Genomic DNA, 7,525 nt, shown 5'->3' with positions numbered 1-7,525 from the left:
TGTGCATCAAATATGTCACTAAAGTTTGTATGTAATGAATGTAGTGACAGTATGAAATGTGATCCATATGTATGTATGTAACAGTAATCAGAAAGCAATTTAAATCATCAGTTGTAATTAAGCACAATTTTTAAGCATAAATCAAAATTAATTAATTGTACGCTCACATGCAATTTTGACGGTTGTCACACTTCCGAATTGAATTGGCTCTAAAATCGCAATAATTAACAAAAAACTGAATTTTAGAGAGAAGTTGACCTTAATTTTATCCAAAGAATTCCGTCCCCTAATTATTTCGATTGAAACCCTAGAATTTCTTACCGAGATCGAAGAACCCTGAATTCCAATCCATTGTCGTCGTTCTGAGTTCTGACCATCTCCTTTAACAAACCCTAAAATTTCTTCCCCCAATTGTGAGCTTGAATGAGCAAAAGCAGATGAAAAAAAAAACAACAACTTGATCCATTTGGATCTAGAACTGAATTATATAAAAAGAAGATGAATAACTTGATTTAGTTTTTTCGTGGTGTTCCTTCGTAGGGAGGCGACTAGGGTTTCTTCATGGAGGCAGAATATGAGGGAGGTGGAAGCGTGGTGAAGAAGCTAATACCCTAGTGCGATATGAGAAGTGAAGTTTTTATTCGGGTTATAACAATATATAGGCACGTGTGATTATGACCCATATTACAAAACGGGTCCGTATGACCCATGCATCAAAGGGATGCTAGTTTTGGCGGGAAAATGAGGAATAGAGCCTCTAGATGGTGGACACGTGTCCCTAAGTAAGGCTTTTATTAGATTGTATAGATTATACAAGTTAAACATTGGATCTTCATTACTACTTGAACTTTCCTCCCTTGTTGCATTTCTTATTAATGTTTAATGTTTGACCATCTTTTTCTAGATAAACATCACACATATTTGATAAATATTTATTAATTTTTTCACACAAGGTTTGACAATTCTTCAAGTAAATCAAAATCATAAGTTATTTTTTCAAGTAAGGTTTCAACGTTCAGTACGTTTAGACAAGGGTTCATGCGGCAGCACAAGTAATAACCGATGGCATTTCTTGAAAATATTTTATAAATTTTTCTTTCCTTGATGAAATCATATCTTTAAATGAGGGGCCTCTACGAGAAAGCCCGTTTAGTTTATTGCACATTAAATATATTTGGTTAAGTACGAAAGGACTTTTGGGATTACAAACTCCTAATGAAATAGTTGTCACGTTTTTTTTTAAAAAACTATTAGTAAGTTGGCTATTAATTTAATAATATCCCAACCCCTTGGAGGAAAAGGTCTAGTCGAATTCTCCCAATTCAAATATATCATGATAAGCTATAAAACTCTCTTTTTGTAGAACACCCTTTTCGAACATGTTACGAGTCGAAATCCACCTTGTAGGTACATCCCATTTGGGACCTAAACAATAGTGTTTCAGTTCTTTACAAAATTTGATATACCTTGAACGTGTTTTCTTTGAACTAAAAATGTTACAGAGCATTTGTTTAAAAATCTCTTTTGTTGGTTCGGTCATTCTTAGATAGTCTTGAACGGACAAGTTTATGATATGCAACACATTGACTATGAAAAAAACCTTGTCATAAATAGGTGAATATTTTGATTTTAGTTGTACTGTTGCCGTATTATTTGACGTGTTATCTAAAGATATCGAAAATACTTTGTTTTCCAGTTTGAACGTTCGAATAACTTTGTCAAAAATATAAAATAAATTCTCACTTGTGTAAGGGTAATCGAACAACTGAAATGCAACCGCACATTTCATCATCTGCCATGTATCGGGTTGAACCAAATGAACGGTAACACAAATATATGAGTCCATCAAACCATGAGGAGCCAACCAAGTATTGAAAGTTATGTTAACAGCGGCTTTAAGTTTTCAAATAATTCAAGTAATTATTTTTTAGCTTTTTCCCACATTTTTAAACAAGTGCGTCTAAGGGTAGCACGAGTTACATGTTTATAACGTGGTTGGAGAGTTCGTTGAATTAGAGAAGTCAAGCGTTGGTTGTCGAAGTGTTAGAATGACAAGATTTCTTGAATCACAAACTGCGTCATTCCCTCCCTAACCGTTTGAACGTTATAAATCCATAAACTTCCCTTGTTCAACCTCGAAGGTTGACCTTCGGCCAGTTGATGTTTCAAAGCCTTGCCATACTTCAATTGTATGTGGTGCTTCAAAGTCAAATTTGCATCTTTTGCAAAAAAATAATAATAATAATAATAATAATAATAATAATAATAATAATAATAAATAAATAATGATAATAATAATAATAAATAAAAAAAACCACAAGAACTTGCAACGAGCCTTATTCGACCCACTCATCATTTCACACTAGTGGGGAACCCGCGCGTTGCAGCGGAGTGGATAAGTTACGACACTATAATCGTTTTCCGTTGGTTTATCAATTTTTTATTGCGCGTTGTGACAGAGTGGATAAGTTGCGGCGTTGTAATCCTTTTTCCGTTAGTTTATCAATTGTTTTATTTTATGTTAGGTTATTAATGACTTAAAAGAAGTAGTAATTAACAATTTCGTAACATATAAGTAAATGACAAGCGGATTTCGCGTGTTTTATTATTTTTGCATTAACACGTAGTGGTAATGTTTCGTAAATAGAGGTCCGAACGAGCTAAGCTACTTGAGTTGGGCTAAAAAAAGGTTGAGATGAACCGAGCTTTAACGAGCACGAGCCTAAAAGTAAGCTCGTTTAGTAAACGAGCACGAGCTTCAGGTTCGCTTATAGAGCACGAGATGGCTCACGAGCGTAAATGAGCTCAGTGTTTGTATAATTTTTAGTCAATACATTAAACATATATTTAAATACTTTTTATATAATCATGAAAAAAATTACCAAATTACATAGAAATACTAAGTATATTTAAAATAAATTAACTAATAAAATAACAAAAAGCTTGAGCTTAAAAAACTACCTGCGAGCTGAGCTCAAGGGTACAAGTAAAATTGTGGATCAAAACATCCAGGTAGGGTACATATCCTTCATCCTTAACATAACAAAATTCAAAAATCTAATATTCCATATGTATTTCCAACTTTTTTTTTTTTGAAAGAAAAACGAATGTTCATTCCACACGAAAAAAAGACAATTACAAAGCCATGGCAGGCAGTCGGGCAACAAGTTGCGCCGCCACCCCCTTTTGAATAGAAAAACCAATTCTACTAAATACAAAGTTTGAAACCTTTGGCAGGAATTTACGTAATATATCACTTTATTTGTATTTATTCTATTTATACACTTATAATTAATTTAATTCTAGATGGTGATGCTCTCTGAAGTGGCTGACAGAATTCCATCTATAGAACAAGTAAACAAGTTATATAACTGTTTTCATGAATCTGAATGCACCCAGTTAGTTCTTTCTATGTTTCAGTGTCAATTTTAATAACAAATTGATGCTAAGCTAAACTTGATGATAGTTTTGCCCTCGCACAGAGATTTTTACTCCCCGTGTTTTAACAGAGAGAGACCCCTGTGGGTACCTAAAGTGGCAAAAGGGCGGGTCCGGTAAGGGCTCAAAACGAGCCATTCCAACAAACAGGTCATGGTCTGATCGGATTTGACAACTAAGTTTTTCACATTCTTTCGAATTCCATAACGACCAAACAGTGAGCGTGTTACTAAACAACAAAATTGTAGCCTCAGAAGTATTAAACTAACTGCCATGGCCATGTAATGGGTCAAAACATAGGAGTATTAGATGCCTACAGTTTTTTCTTAAATCATTTTCTTTAAAAAGTAAAATATTATTAGCATGATAGAATCATCTCACTTGTTCTGCTTCTCTTATCTTTCAGGTGGTTTCCTTCCTTTCATTAGCATGAAGTCCCCGATATCTCATGAAAAATTCTGTTTTATTTTGCTAGTCCCCTTTCTACTGGCTCTACAACATGAGAAACTGTATACTTCATGTCATCCACGATCTGCATCAAGCATATCACATCACAAGTATTATTAAGTGTCGACTCAGGTTAACCGACTCAAATTACTGGTAATGGATCAAGAACTGACAATTTCACCACTTCCAAAGACGACGTCACGAACACTCTGGTGTAACCTGGGACGGTGTGGTCTGTCCTCATGTCGAGCAAGATTTAGTCTAGGTGTTTTCTCGCAGTCTCGAACCTCTTCCGAATCAGGTGGAGCTCCTAATGATGCATAGTCGGTCATCACAGACACGTCACGTACATATCGCTCTCCACGTTTGTAAGGTACTGCTGGAAAAACATATAGGTGAACCACAGCAGTCACACTCATCTGCTTGACAACAAATTCAAGAGTTTGTTGCTAACAAGCCCTTCAACATTATTCTATATTACACAACAGACCCTAGACTTTAAGCAATCAAAATGCACCTCAATACAGATGATATAATCTTGTATACGGGTTTTTAGCTCCTGGGCCAAAGATCTTTGAGTGCACCCATAGAGAAAAGAAAGGTTACAGCAACACCTTGCCACCAAGTCAGGAATATGATTGACTTAAAAGTCAAGAACTTGGCCAACGGTTTGATCGGTGCTAGCTTATCCTTTGTTACCAAATAAAACTGCCCCAGACAATACAAAGCCCACGTCTGGCTGAAGTTAAGAACAACTGCCAAGTATGGGTACCTGCATACACGCATCTCATTACCGAAAGTAACCTAGCCTTATACTATACCAGTTGCGAAAAGGTGATAAAGAAAACACCAAATACATATATAGACACACACACATACATTGTTCAATACATAATCAATTTTAAGTAGAAAACCATGGGAAACGCATAAGCACTTGTACGTAATGCTTTGAAGATAAAGCGAGAGAGAGAAAGAGAGGCAGCTAGGCGGTTACATAGCCACCTTATGTATCGCTGTTAAAGCAATATGTACAAGTGTTTATGCGTTTCTCGCAGTTCTCTACTTGAAATTGATTCCATCGTGAACGACCCTTGCATATACATATACCTACCCACCTACACACACACACACATACACACACTCTTAGCACTGCAGAAAGAGTGAAACAACTTGCAAACATGATCTTTTCGCCATTTGGTCTACATGGCACACCATATGATTTTTTTAATGAAAGTTGTAATTAGGTTTGGGGGTGTTTGGATGTGTGTTTTGAAAGCGATCATATAATAATCTATAAACAGAATCACATAATCAGCTGTAATTAACAGATGTTATGAGTGTTTGAAAGATCTGCTTAAGAATTAACGGAATGACAAAAGCTTCATATACTATAGAAATATCTTACGCATATCCCCATTCGAATTTCCCTTCCCCATAAACACCAAGAACTTGAAAAATCATTGCTAACGGCGCAGACCAGCTTCAGTATCATCTGAAATAAAGAAGTTTTGATCAGATTGAGATATGGATTAATGAGGAAACATAGTATAAAAAATATATAGAAAGTAATTCATACATATTGCACAATGCCAATTTTTACAACCTGGTAAAATTCAGGACCAAGATATCATTCCCTAAGGAAGCAACTGAGTGGGAAAGGGTGTTCGACGATTCCATAAGTGTATGATTCTTCTATTAGAGGTATGCTGTGGCTAATAACACTATTACTTTCCATGAACTCAATAGTAATCCACTAAAAACAATTTGCTCAAAAATTACACTTGCAGACACACATACATATAACCAAATTGAATCTGGCCAGATTAAGGAAGTTAAGAGCCCTAACCCCAATTGTAGAACAATTTCGGATCAATTATCATAATTCTAAGAGATCAATCCTAATCGAAACAGCGATAAAAAATAGCAACCATAATCGAAACCAAAGGGTGGAACCCTACTGACCTGCAATCCCGACAGAGGCAGGCGGTGGTGGCTCGTTGGTTCGCCCCTCCTGCGCCCGTCTACCTCCTGCGCTATTCTTTCTCCTTCTTCTGATCAAGCGTGAAAGTTTCTTGATTTGATGGGAGAATGGATTTGATGGAAGGGAGCAGTGGGAAAGCCTATGTGGGTTACAATTAAATAGCTTAGAGTTAAATGTGAAAATCACCGGTGGATGAAAACGGACGGGCCTTCACGATTACGGAGCTGATGCGTTGGATTAATTGTACAATGAGTTGGATGAATTAAAGGTACAATGAATGAATTGGTTGAATTAAATGTGATAAAAGTCTCAAGAAACAGAATTGTAGAACCGGCGAACATAGTGAACTAAGGGGCAATTTTGGAAGAAATGGATGAAAAATTAGAGAAAAAGGCATGACTGTTGGATTGCCATCTTAAAATTTTAATGAAAATTACATTTGTGTACATGACTGTTGGATTGCCATCTTAAAATTTTAATGAAAATTACATTTGTGTACATGGGAGATCTATTATATAGTATATTATAGATATTATAGATAGATAGATTAGATAGATAAATCGAAATTGCACCATATATCGGGATTTCATTTTGTAGGTAATGTGTGAATCACCCTAAGTTCAGTATATGTTTTACAACCAACCGAAAATTGAGCGTTTGATGAAGCTATTCGAGAATTTTTTTGAATGTAATCGAGAACATGAGCGTTTTTTATCGTGTTTTGCGAGCAGATATCGTTTTTGATTGTTGTGATGTAACCAAAACATCCCCTATATATTTATACCAACTTAGGGGAGCCAAAAACACCAAAAATGACCCAAAAAGGGCCAAAATTGACCCTAACGGAAAAAAAAGTCATATAGATGTGGGTGGATTCCGACGGTATAACGCAACATATATCCAATAAGTTTTTGAATTTTTAAATTGGGGTTTCGATATATATTGTAGATACTTGGGTTGAGATCATTCCGGGCCAAGCAAACATGAGTGATATCACAGGCGTTTGTCGGTTCAATAGATATATAGAACACAGGGTTGAAAACCGATATATTACACGGATTAAATGTGTAAAATTTGATTTTATTTTTGTAATTTTGAATTTGTGTGATCATAATGTGTGTATGTGTGTATGTATGCATGCAATGAAAGAGTACATATCTATATATCTATCTATATATATAATTATAATATATATAATATAGGGGATCGCTAAAATGAAAACCACCTCTAGTTGTAAAAACCATGAGAACCACTTTATGGCCCTTAGATCAACTAGATGGATGTATGTGATTAAAAGTAGTTAATATTAATATTAAAAGTTTTTTGTCTTATTATGTCTTTAATATTATAATCCAAAAGGGTATTTAAGTAAAAATAACTCTATTTTGTCTTCTTATATATATTAATTTTAAATTACCTTTTTTGTCCTATTCATTAATTACTTTTTATTACTTTTATTTTTTAAACATAATTTTCTTTATTAAAAACATTTTTAAATTCAGTTTTTTTTTTAAAGATTTTTATACTTTTTACAATTTAAGTTTTACGTTAAACTTTTTACGTTTTTTTGACGCGCCGTTTTTTTACGCGCCGTTTTAACGCTGTTTTTTAACGTCGTTTTTTAACGCGCCGTTCTCAATCGGCGTTTTTAACGCGCCG

General features: G+C 34.8%; 1 pseudogene; it reads right to left on the bottom strand.

Moving 5' to 3' along the window:
* Positions 1–3,642: 3,642 nt before the first annotated feature.
* Positions 3,643–5,377, bottom strand: LOC110919070 (annotated as a pseudogene).
* Positions 5,378–7,525: the final 2,148 nt, after the last annotated feature.

This window comes from Helianthus annuus, chromosome 16 (assembly GCF_002127325.2).
Source record: "Helianthus annuus cultivar XRQ/B chromosome 16, HanXRQr2.0-SUNRISE, whole genome shotgun sequence".
NCBI lineage: Eukaryota > Viridiplantae > Streptophyta > Magnoliopsida > Asterales > Asteraceae > Helianthus > Helianthus annuus.
This window is presented reverse-complemented; position numbering and strand designations above follow the sequence as displayed.